The sequence below is a fragment of the Theobroma umbraticum genome, unplaced genomic scaffold, assembly GCF_002168275.2.
Source record: "Theobroma umbraticum cultivar Fairchild unplaced genomic scaffold, ASM216827v3 scaffold_51.0, whole genome shotgun sequence".
Lineage (NCBI taxonomy): Eukaryota > Viridiplantae > Streptophyta > Magnoliopsida > Malvales > Malvaceae > Theobroma > Theobroma umbraticum.
Genome location: NW_018397260.1, coordinates 6,487,875 through 6,499,574, shown reverse-complemented (window position 1 = coordinate 6,499,574; position 11,700 = coordinate 6,487,875).

The window sequence follows — 11,700 nt, the reverse complement described above, 5'->3', positions numbered from 1 at the left end:
TATATATATATCTTATGCAACCAGTAAGTCCAAATGCACAAGCAAGAATGAAAGATTGTCAATATAGGATGAAAAAATGATAACAGTTGCAAAGTTTAGATGCATAAGTAGGTTGAAAGATGTCAAAATGGGGTGGAAGAATGAGGGCAATTGCAATTTGCATTATACATCATCGTTGCATATGAACTCTATGAACTAATGAAAAAGAGTTAGTTAGAGAGAAAGTCTATAACTAGTGACAGTCTAAATCCAAAACACATTGACATACTTAAGATACTCCATAAAAAGATAGGAAGAAGAAGTTTTCTGAAATCCGAACACAAATGTGATGAAAGAACATATAGATTAGTTCGGTGACTGATTGCAAGTAGTAGCATTGTTGTTGGCCTCTGAGAGGTCCATGATAGGTTTGGTGCGTGTTTGATTGGACCCAAAAACAGTCTCATCCGTGTCTCAAATGCTTGGTTCTCATGGACCCCATTTCCCACATGGGTGTATAGTTTACGTTGCCGGCTACATACCCCCGCGCACGTTAGCCACAGCCCCTTCCTTCCCTAGCTCCCTCTCAAAAACCATTCCTTTACTTGAAGCAGGAGAGAGATGGGTGTCCAGATCAAGGAGTTAACCTTTGATGTGATTGGCAGCAGACCCCACAAAGTGTATGTGTATATATAAAAAAGAAAAGGTTAAAAAAATGCTAAATATTGTTGCAAATGGAGAGAAAGAGTGGGGACTGGCAGGGAGTTATGATGTCTAGTGCATCGGGAAACAGCTCCCGCGCTGTTTTCGCGCGCCTCTCAGTGAAACGACACCCCGATATGGGACCCAAGAAACAGGAAGTAACAAAAGAAAAGTGGGAGTGTTTTTTCTTTTGTTGTTGTTGTTGTTGTTGTTGGGGGAGTGATGAGACTGAGAGAGATCCACCCATATGGTTAGCAGCAGCAGCTGCAGATCAGTTGGCAGCAGCGGCACTGGGAGTTATCTTCTAGTTTTCTCTAATAAACAACTGGTAGCGTGGCTTAAGTGTCACATTAAAAAAGCAAGAGTCAGTGAGTCAGTCAGTCTGAGGCAGTAGATTAGACCGAGACTGACTACTGTTGTCTTCGTATGGTAACGTTCAGTTGTTCCTTCTTTCCTTCTTACAGGTGTCGTAGTATTTCTGTCTTGCCTCTATGTCTAGTCTCTGTTATGCGGACCTTATTTCGGGTCCCAGCCCTTTTTGTGTTTTGTAATCTAATTGCCTAACTTTGAACGCAGACTTCCTTTTTCTTTCCAAACAAGAAAACATGTGCTTCCTACATTCCAGTTCCTACTTCGATTAAACAAAATTAATTAACGTCTAATGGTTTAATTAAAGTAAATTAATAAATACAGTGTTGAGTCAGAACTGATAACAGTAAGCATTCAGTATAGATACAGTGTAAGGATGTAAGGTACCTTTATTCTATAATTTAATTATAAACTTGTGCAGATAATCATTTCATAGAAAAGATTAAGAACAGTAATCTCTTATTAATTATCCCCTACAACTTTTACACTATGATTTGCGACCACACACTGTCCCTTACATTGAGAATGCATGCTTAATTTCTTAGCACCTTTCATAAAAACAAAATTAAGAGCAAAAACAAGATCTTTGTGTAGATCTTAGGAATTGAAAATCCCACTTGAACCTGAGGATTTTATCTTGTTTCCCGATTGGGGTTTTAATGATTTAATCCGCACATGGGACAAAATCAGTTAAATGGCCAAATCAGGAAAAGCTCCAAGCTAGCTAGTCACACACAATATAATAACACCAGCAAAAGGTTTTCAACATGAAACAGTGATATACACCTGCATTCAAAAGGACCTAACAGGTTTCTTTTCATGCAGAAACTTTCTATTTGGGAATAGTTAAAACAGATTGATCAAGAAGAAAACCTTTGTTCGGGCATACTATTTTAAGGGCGCAGCCTAGGTGACAAACATGTCAAATTATACGTAGATACGGCAATGACGCAAAGGATGCCATGTCCTAATTTAAAAATCTTTCTTGTTTTCGATATGATTATACATATTATAATGGTTTAAGGTACAAGTGCGTTATTCTCTTAAACTCTTCATCTTCTGTACATTGATGAATTGAAGAATTAGTCAAATCATCAAAACGAATACTTATCCCCCTCGCCATTAGCAATATTGCCGTTTGCCACCAAGGCAAGCATAAGCTAAGCAAAAGGGATTAGAGAAAAAATGAAGATTGAGTGGGCCACCATATATCTATATATATAGAATAGGAATATTATTATTGCATAGACAAAGTATATGTATGCATATGTGTAACTTTGCTGTGACTAATGGCAATTGACATCACGAATCAATTAGCTGCCTACATTATGATGACGACCGGCATTCAAAAATTTTTCAAAGTGCAAAAGAATAAAATAATAAAAAAGAAAGAAAGAAAGAAAGAACAAGAAGATTCCCTCCCCATCCCCTCTTTTCTTTTTCATTAACCTTTTCTTAAATTGGACATTGTTAAATCTATTTATAATCTATCATGTTTTATGCATGGGATTGAGGTTAGAAAAATATTTTTTAAGCCCCGTGCAAATTTAATAGTTAAAGAGACCAAACGTACATTAAGCTTTTTGACTATGAGATTGCCATGGATTACATGTAAAGATGAAATAAAAACCAAATAGAAAAAAGGAGTGTGCGTGGCAAATGCTACGGAAAGATAATAGTTCATTTTATTTGGGAAAGACATCTCTCTATTCAGATTGGGAATGCCACTAGCTAGGCAAATGCTATGCTTTAGATCCAAATAGGTTACTTTTTATGCTTAATATGCAAAGTTTTTGTTTAAATAATATCTATTATTTATATTTTAAACTATTTTATTCTCTAATTTTGAATTTGTTGAAAACTTATGTGGATGAAGGCCATTTAGACTTGTCGGCGAATGTGAAAATTAGTGAGGGAAAGGATTAGAATAATTAGTATTGAAGAGCCTCCCTTATCTTTCCTTGAGTCAATGCTGAATTAGTGATTATAGTAAGTTTTTAATTTCCCTAATTTAGGTGATTAGACACAAACCATCCATCTTTCCCTTGACTTGAAAAGGACCTTTAATTAGCAAAAGCTGTTTACAACCCTAATCTAAATCCTCTTTCCTTGGGAAGGAATACTTAGTTTCAATAATAGACATAAAGGGGGAATATTTACCTAATAAAGCAAAATGACAGTTGTGTTAACTTAGCTTTGTTGCATATATTAAATTAAATGCTAAGCAGCTGGAAGGAGGATATCATAGACAAAAATAATGATCCTATTTGCTCTCTATCGAATCTAAGTATATGTGCTCCAAATGATTCCACGTAACAAATTAAACTTGTTGATTAGGAATCAGAGATCAGAAGAAAAACCCAAATGGAAAATTGTATCACCTTGGATTCTTGTCATTAGGTATTGATTGGTTGATTAATTAGGAAGTGCTTAAAAGATAATGCTTCGGATAATTATGTGCTAATTATATTTCAGTCAATTCACAATCGATTTCAAGATTATTATAACCACTTCATTTATCTTACATTTAATGATTTTGTATATGATTTGATATGCAAATTTTTTAAAAACAATCATAAAGAGAAAATGTTTTTAAGAATAGAAACATAGAAAATTAATAGTATCAAAAAATAAAAGGTAAAGTACTGTTATTTGATAAATATTTATTGCAAATTTTTTAATTGTTATTAGTTTGCTCTATTGAAAAAATTTTCTCATTAATATTTGGTATGCAACAAAGTTTGCATCAATAGAAAGGTTTATGATTGTAGTAGTACTATATATTTGCACAAAAATTAATGCTTAAAGACCAGTCAAAAGTTTGATTAAAATAACATAAGAAGTTCAAGCGAAGAGGACTGTCCTCATAGGATTTGGTTTGTACCTTTTTTACTTTTAGTAATAATTTTACATAAGTTTATTAATTTTTGAAATAAATAATTTATTTAAAAAATGTAAATATTATTAACAAAAAATATCAAAAATTAAAATATTTGTTTATTAATTTAAAAAATTATTATTATATATATTTTTAAAAAATTAGAGCACATTGATCCATGCTCTTGATTTTTTAAAAATTAATAAAAAAATAAAAAATTATATAATAGTAAAATTTTAAATCAATAAAGGATAAATTTATCATTTCAATATTACTATCTCATCAAACTAATGAAAACTTTAATGATTGATTAACGATTAAACTTATGAGTCTAGTGAAATATTTTTTTAAGAGCAGAGTGTCTATTTTGAAAATTAATAAACTCATTTGAAATTTCGATTAAAACTTAAGGTGATTGAGATATTTGACCTAAATTATAAGCATATTTTCCAATCCATCAATAGATTATGACATCATTTTTCCTGTTTTCTCTAGTATTTTGTAAAGAAACAAGGTGAGTGTTCAGTTTATTCAATTTTAAAATTTTTAAAAATGAATTAATTGAATTTTTAAAAAAAATTAAAATTAATCAAATTATAATACAATATAAAAAATAACTGAATCAATTTATTTTTGTTGGTTTTAACGGTTATATATATATATATATGAAAGATAAAATATTGTTATTTATAATATATTTAAAAGATATATTATTAATGATTGATTTTTCAATCAATTTGGTTATAAATTTTGATCATCGATACAATCGAATAAAGTATTTATTTTGAGGAACTAATATCAAAACTAAAAAAATCAAAAAAAATTTTATTTAAATCAAAATATTCTCACCCCGTCAAGAAATATGTTTATATTCTTCAATATAATTAATTAAGAACATAATGCCTAATAAAATCTCTAAATTATTTTAAAAAATTTAAATATATCTTTATTATTTTATTGAGTAAAATAAGTTTTTTATAATTAATTATTATTAATAAAAATATCATTTATCATTTTATGTTAAATAGTATTAATGTAATACGTTGATATATCGTAATAGATAATGATGTGGCATAATAATATAACCGTATGATATTTTTATTATTAAAATTAAAAACATGTCAGTACTACATGGTATAAAAATAAAAAATAATATTATAATTAATAATAATCAATTATTAATTATAAAAATATGTTTGATACAAAACAAAAGTAAAATTTTTTAATTAAATATAATAAAAATAAAATTATATTTAAATTATTTAAAATAATTCAAAAACTTTTTTTTTTTTACTCAAGCCCATCTATTTGACTCTTCATGGCCTACATCTTTTTTTGAAAAGAAAAAACGATCACATATAATAATTTTATGCAGTTGACATATGTTCATCTTTATTAATTACTCTTATGAAAATGAATTTTGAACTGAATTTAATTACGTCAGGAGTGATACTAGTTGTAAAGTTAGTGAACCAGTAACCCCCACTTAAGCAAAACAATCATTAACACCGATTGAGCTGGAATAACAGAAATTAATGTGAGTAAGCATATAAAGTATTAACCTATGGTCCTCATTGCTTATTTTTGCAAAGTAATTAAGGAAATAAACGAATGGCATTAACTTTTGGTGACAAAGTCTGTACCTCAATCAACCCAAAAAAGTGCTTTTTATCGGGGCACAGTGGGGGAAAAGCCAAGCTGTTGCAGGCTAGCAGCTGCCTTTCGTAGTTTTGGCCAATCAACCAACCTTTAATTATCAAAACTCAATGGGACATGCACTTGTTTTATATCAACGAGGGAAAGCTCTCTCTTTCAAGATTGCTATGCCAACAAAGGTTGTCAATAAACAATTGCCTTTTTTGCTTGATTTCCGGGGGCAAACAAAGGAATGTTAGCAAATTAATTCAAAGGTCTCTCTCTCTCTCCCTGTGGAGTGCCCAAAACTAATGTTTTTGCAATGATAAATATGGAGGTTGATGTGTCACTTCACCTGTTCAATCTAATTATAAATGAACAAAATCTTTTTGACTATTGATTAGGTATTTTTAGTTTACTCCCTTAACAAAATTGTTATGTAAACATCAAACAATTTTTCTTAAATGTTTTATTACCACAATCCTTTTTTAAGTTTTTAATTAGAATTTGTATCTTTTTCTTTTTCCTTACACTAACTTGCTTCTGGGTGACATGACAGGAACAGCTCACTCAAATGATGATTGAAGCTGATGATTTGACTGGCAAAACTCAGGCACCAATAATAGACAAGAGAACTGTAGACGATGAACTCAAAAGCCTCCAGCCTGTGTTTGTAGTTGTAGTTGTAGTTGTAGTTGTAGTTGTAGCAGTAGTAGTAGTAGTACATCAAACTGATGAGGACTCAAAGTCTTCAGCCCATAGCCATCAAAACGAAATAACTTTGCAATTTGCCATGAAAACTGATTAGACAAAGTAATCCATGGTCACAAATCCCCTCCTAATTATTTCAACTTCATATCTTCTCCCAGTACTGTTTAGCATTACTTCCTAATAGAGAAAAATGTAGTCAAGTTTCATGGTAAACTCACATTGATCATTGAAGAGAATCTTAATATTGCTGGTAGTAACATCTTTTGCTGGGCATGCAGCCAAGCCAAGTGAGTGCAGATACTATTGAGAACAGTGCATAGGGAACAGGCAACGGACTTCACTGTGACTGAATTCAGTGAATGACAAATGAATATGGGGTACCTGACTACTTCACTAGTACCCCTTTCCCTGCAAGGTTTCTGTTCGAAATTAGACATGTCCAATCTTCTTCAGAACCAAGTTTTTTTAAAAATAAAAAGTTCCAAAAGGGTAAACCCCAAAGGAAAGGCCAAGCAAAGCGACGAGACCCAAGTTGACAGCTCTCTTCAATTTTGGCCCCCACCCCTTTTATAGCGCGCGACTCTCGGGGGGGGGAAGGGCTGAGGGGCTGTCTTATGGCCTTTGGGTCTCTCTTTGTCTGTCCAAGTCTTTTTATATATAATATATATCTATATGTAGAAAACTATATAGATATTTGCATAACTTTTAATTAAAATGTGCAGTGTAAATGACTATAATATATAAGTAGTAGATGTAATCTCTGGTGGGGGCATTGTTGGTCGTCGCCGCCAGCTATTACCTCGTTGCAGAGAGCCAAAGGAAGGGCAGGCCAGGCCAGGCCACTTAAACAAACAAAGCTCTTTCTTTCAGGGGGCCTTTTTCATTTTTGCTCTCTGGGTTTATGTTACATACCTCACACGTGCTTTGCTGCCAAGTGCTCATCAAAAACAGTACAATCTGGGTCAGACTGAAAGCCAGGTGAAGCCAGGGGGCACTTTTCACTGTTTACCGTTGAAAAAACATTTTTCGTACCATTAACAAATATGCGGATCTTCTTCTTCTTCTTCCTTCCTCCTGCAGCCCTTTGCACAACCTAAAAAAAAAAATAATCAAAGTCTTATATTCTCAATAAATACTTTGTTGGTGGTTGGAAAGTTTTGGAGGTGGATGCATAATGCAATTGCTATCATGAAAGGTTCTTTGCTTAAATTAATATACTTTTTTTTTTTGCTTTTGTTAGTTATAAAAGAAGTTTAAATTTGATGAATTATGGAATCAATAAATGTAAATACATAGTGCTTTTTAGTGATTGAGCGGTTGATAATTATTTGAATGCAAATTGTTGTAATGGCTAACCCACTTAGGGAAATACAAAAGGGGTAACCAAAAACAAAATGACATATTCCATTGTTCCACATTTAGTAGACAAAAAGCATGATAGATTTGCTAGCATACGAATATTAAATTAATATTAGGCAATTAAAGAATATTTTCTCCATAATATATTTTGGTAGTTGCTTCCCCTTTTTTATCTAAATAAAACTCTCCAAATAGGGAAAACGAGTGAAACATCAAGTGCCCTACATATATCAAACTTAAATGATTTTGTTCTTAATGATGATTTTGCTACTCCCTAAAAGACAATATTTTAAAGAATAATAATAAAAAAAGGGTCGAGAATGTAAAACAGCATGATCTTGACCTTTCTTCTTCTTCTTCTTCTTTCGTAGATGTAATCATAGAAGAAGAGAAATTCCATTGAAAGTAAGGCTTCGATGGTTAGAATGATCTTTACCCATTGGTTCATCAAATATCAATTTGAAGACAAATTAAAAAAAAAACACCTTAATCATATGCTATTTGTATATCTTGATTAATGGTATTACGAGGTGTGATCAACAGTAAATTTATAAAAAAAATCAGTTGATTTTTATTATTAAAAAGAAGTTAATCGATTTTATTAAAAACCTCCTCATGACGCCAATGGATATGGTATTGAAAAAAAAAAAAGAAAAGAAAACGGTCTAGGACAAGAATCTCAAGTTGATTGTAGAAGATTCGAACATTTTATGATATAACTCGCTTCCAATTTCTACATGGGAACCCTCAGAAAATATCAGTGTATGCGATAGATAAGTTTGGACAAATAATCTCATTGACTTTTAAGACATTAAATGTAGCAAGGGCTTCTCTAGAAAAAATAGTGATTAAGATGAATTTCATTGTCATTAGGTCGTGTTCAACTCCAATCCTAAAAAAACAAGGAAAAGCAAACGAAGAAAAAACAATAATTTGTATTGTGAATTTTCTTCTTTGATTCTAATTGAATTTTCCCCATTTTGATTGTCACCTTTTGCTAAAACTTTACAAGATAATCTAAATGATTAAACAATTTTTTTTTGGGTATATGCTGCAAACACATTATTTTATCAACAAAGAAATTTGGTTATAAATTAGTAATTAAAAGTATTTAGTAGCACTTAATTTCTTACAATTGAAAATGGGTTCACTTGTTCTTCCTTACTAGCTTAGCAGTTTAATTTAGGGCAAATTTCACATAAATCTTTTCTGATTTGATATTTTTCACATAATTTTTTTTTCAAATAAAACCTTATGTTTTAGTATTATTCCCAAGTAACAATGTTAAATTTTTAATTAACTTTTCACTAAAATGGTAATAAGACCTTTATATTTAAAAGCCTTATTTATTGCATTTGAGTCTTATATTTCTAAATTTTTCTTCAAAGGGATAAAAAGAGGATCGAACCTACTTAATTTTAAAATGTTGACATTTGTATTATAATTAAATTAATGATTTTAGAAACATATTAGTCATCACACCAATTCTTATAACATAACAAAAGAATGATAAAATATATCTAGCTACCAATTTTGCTAATAAGTCTTGTTTTTATTATTTGTTTCTCGCTAATAACTTAATTTTTTTAACTTTCTCATATTTATATTTTTGTTGTAAAAAAAGTATATAATTAAATTATATTTTACTAAAATAAATTAGATAAACGGCTAAAAAGTTGATCAATTATATTGACATACATTAAGGTTGCTTTTGAAAAGAAAAACTATTATTTTTTTTGAAAAGGCTTTTTTCCATTAAAGCCCCATGTTTAGCATGTCGTTACTGTTGGTATATTCCTTTGAGCAAATTGAATTGGTTAAAAAACATATATTATTATTTAATACATACTTAATAGTATAAATATATGTAATAGAGGTTTTCTTTTATGTTAGTGTAATAATGAGGAGTTATTAAGTACTAATTGAACAAAAGTCATTGAACATTTAAGGTATTGTAACAGAATTGTAAAATTGTTACAAGATCATTGTGAACCAGAGCCCTGTTATTAAAATTATTCCTAGTCATTGTACTGTCAAGGTAATGTACTGACAATGCTCAAAAACTGATACATTTTAAGCCTTTTTACTTAAAAAGTAAGTAATCGATCTCATAGATTGAAGTATATAGAATACTTAAGTATAACTTGTGGGTGCTTGTTAAAGAACAAGTTCATTGAACATGAGTTGCTATAAGAACTCTATTTGGTGTTTCACTCAAGTGTCTATGAAATACGTTATCATATGATAGTCGTACAACTAATCCTTAGACTTAAGACACTAAATCATCTTGTATGGAGAATGACATACTTTGACTTTACCTTTATGAGTTTAGATGAGACTAGATATTTAAATATGATATTTTTAGATATGTCATGAAACATGCGAAGGTGAATGAGTAGTTAAGAAAAGATTCATCACTGTAGTGATTTGAGGGAATATATCTTACTTATTTTCAATTCTTATTTAACTCGTATAAAATCTTTAGACAAAACATGATGAATTTGAAAAAAGTTAGTTTCTTCAATTCATAAGGTTAGTCATGAATTATAAGAACTAATATAAAATGTTATAACTAGACACTAAGCCATGCTTTATGACATATCCGGGACATTTGATGAAAGCGTCGTATTGCATTGAGAGGTTTATCATTGAAAGGTGTTGTCAAATTCTTTAATTGACTTTTTAATATTTAGGTGATCATGATATATTGCTAGATGCTGTTAGTGATCTATAAATATAACTTAATTATCAAATTGATATTTGATTAGAATTTATATTTGTCGTCAACATGTTAAAAGCCTAATAAGTCACATACATTAAGTGACATGATTGAGATTAAAGAAGGATAATAAATTAAGTTCAACTTAATTGGAATAGATCAAAATAAAGTTCGAAATTAATTAAGTTCATAAGAACATAGTTGAATTAAAATACAACTGTTGTGTTTAGGATTATAACTTAGTTTAGTTATAAAAATATGTTATGTTAACAAATTAAAATTCTAAACTTTTAACCATTTCTTAACTTTTTTCATAAAAGTAAGAAAAGAAAAATAGTTTTATTTACTTGACAGAAATAAGATTTGGAAATAATTTTTGATCATTTTGTTTTGAAAATAAAACTTGATAGTACAAATCCTACATTTGAAAAGATCTTATTTGGTTACTGTATGATTATTGTTACAGATTAAACAGTTGAGTAATTGAAGATTTGACAAATACTAAAAGTGAAGAAGTAAAAATTTTGATTGCAAAATTTTAAATTGTCTTATTTTCTTTTCGAGTTATTTGCTTCATTGTAAGCGATTTTAAATTTAATTAACTTTTAATTATGATATTTAGAACGAAATATGTAATTTTTAAATTATGAATGTTTATAATTAATTTAAATATTATATAAAAAAACAGATATTGATTTTATAAGATTTTATTTTTTAAATTAAGTATTAATTGATTTTTCTTTTACATTATATTTTAATTTTTTGATTATTTTTATATTTTAATATGAAGTCAAATCTCAACAATTACGAATCTTCAGCTCGAGTAATTGGAGAGTCTGGTGACAAACCGAATTCTAGCTTCGGGGTAATAGAAACCTGTACAATTGCAAATTATATTTTAACCATTAAAAAGCTATTGACGGTCTGGGCCAATGATTACTAAGACGCTCTGCCTATGCTAAAACACAACCCAGCAGACACAGAAACAAAAACGTCCTAACAAAATCCAAAATCCTATCAGCACCACTTGTCATACAATAATTCTGCCCTCTATACAAAAACATACGCAATTGTTTCTCCTAACCATCTATTACTACCAACATTAGCTTTAATTATTAGTCTTATTCCATGCATTAAATTTAAATTTCTTGGTTTCATGTTGGGCTTTTGTTGGCTGGAGCACATTATGCCTTCTGCTACGTGTTTAGGTTGTCTTAATTTAAGTTTATAGTTTTTTTTTTTCAAAATAAATAGTCAATTTCCTTAATTTTGAATGTTCTTTTTATTTATAGTTGAATTGTTTTGATATAGGCGTGAATCAAAGTTTATCTAAATTATTGTTGAAGTT